Source organism: Eptatretus burgeri, chromosome 12 (assembly GCF_056783735.1).
Source record: "Eptatretus burgeri isolate ZD-2024b chromosome 12, Ebu_testis_v1, whole genome shotgun sequence".
In the NCBI taxonomy this organism is placed as follows: domain Eukaryota; kingdom Metazoa; phylum Chordata; class Myxini; order Myxiniformes; family Myxinidae; genus Eptatretus; species Eptatretus burgeri.
Window position 1 is genome coordinate 10,688,827 of NC_140972.1, and position 1,557 is coordinate 10,690,383.

The following is a 1,557-nucleotide window of genomic DNA, read 5'->3' on the forward strand; positions in this document are numbered from 1 at the left end:
GTACTTTTCAGTGGTGGTTTGTGTGTATTTTTCGGTGGTGGAGTTTGTGGTTAGTTAGGTGGTGGAGTTTGTGGGGATTTTTGGTGGTGGTGTTTGTGTGTATTTTTCGGTGGTGGTTTGTGTGCATTTTTTGGTGGTGGAGTTTGTGGTTAGTTAGGTGGTGGAGTTTGTGGGGATTTTTAGGTGGTGGTGTTTGTGTGTATTTTTAGGTGGTGGTGTTTGTGTGTATTGTTCGGTGGTGGTGTTTGTGTGTATTTTTAGGTGGTGGTGTTTGTGTGTATGTTTAGGTGGTGGTGTTTGGGTGTACTTTTCAGTGGTGGTTTGTGTGTATTTTTCGGTGGTGGAGTTTGTGGTTAGTCAGGTGGTGGAGTTTGTGGGGATTTTTTGGTGGTGGTGTTTGTGTGTATTTTTCGGTGGTGGTGTTTGTGTGTATTTTTAGGTGGTGGTGTTTGTGGGTATTTTTAGGTGGTGGAGTTTGTAGGTTTCATTATTTTATTTTCCACACATGTAACTCGTCCAATGTGAATCATTCGGGTTTCGAAGCAAACCAGACACGTCCACGTTACACACACTGTGGGAATGTTTGATGACTCTGTAGTTAATTAAGAAAGATTAAAGTTTGACAGAGTTGGTGATCGGTGAGGAAAGAGCTGATTCTCAGGGACGATTCGCAGCATGTGGGCCTGATGGCGGTGTGTAGATGTATGTGTACGTGTATGTTTGTGTCGAAGTGAACCCGGTGCCTGATCACGGTTAGTTGTACAAAGTGTACGCGAGTGGGAGGGAGACGCCTGGGTTTGCGAACAAGCAACGAACGGGAAACGGAAGGGGCGAGGCGCCTGTGCCGTAATGCGCCCTCTTCGACGATCGGACATTTTCACAAAACTTTTCTCGTCGATTCCCCTCCGGCTCTGTCCGTCTCCGTCGTGTTTACGGAACTTGTACACGACTGGGTGAGAGAATCTTGAGGAGGGAGGGTTGGAGAGAACTTGGACGATACTTTGGACGGAGTTGGGAAGTTTGTTTTGCGGCGCCGAGTCCGCAACTTCACTTGTCAGGACCATGGACGACGGTGTGTGGGAAGGAATGCGCTGATCGTGTGCTGTGCACGTGACGTGTACGTACGTACCACGAAGTCTACGTTCCAATTGTACACGTGAGATTGACATGCGGGATAAATGTACATGTTTTAGGATGCACAAAGTGTGTGTGTGTGTGTGTGTGTGTGTGTGTGTGTGTGTGTGTGTGTGTGTATAACATGTGTAATGGTGTGTGTGTGTGTGTGTGTGTGTGTGTGTGTGTGTGTGTGTATGTGTGTGTATGTATAACATGTGTAATCTTGTGTGTGTATGTGTGTGTATGTATAACATGTGTAATCTTGTGTGTGTGTATGTATATTCTTGTGTGTGTGTATGTATAACACGTGTAATCTTGTGTGTGTGAATGTGTAATCTTGTGTGTGTGTGTGTGTGTGTGTGTGTGTGTGTGTGTGTGTGTGTGTGTGTGTGTGTGTAATATGTATAATCTTGTGTGTGTGTGTGTGTAATATGTATAATC

The 1,557-nt window shown here is 45.3% G+C and overlaps 1 protein-coding gene across 7 annotated transcripts in view; it reads left to right on the top strand.

The window, feature by feature from the left end:
• The first annotated feature begins 583 nt into the window (after positions 1-583).
• REST (RE1 silencing transcription factor) overlaps positions 584-1,557 on the top strand; it is a 56,280-nt gene continuing 55,306 nt past the window's right edge. Inside the window, exon 1 of one of the 7 annotated variants that reach the window (XM_085849477.1) lies at positions 584-692. The gene's annotated coding sequence lies outside the window, so the exon portion shown is untranslated. Of the gene's footprint in view, positions 693-716; positions 1,157-1,557 lie in introns of those variants that run through there. The other 6 variants (XM_085849475.1, XM_085849474.1, XM_085849473.1 and 3 more) reach the window with 6 other exon arrangements.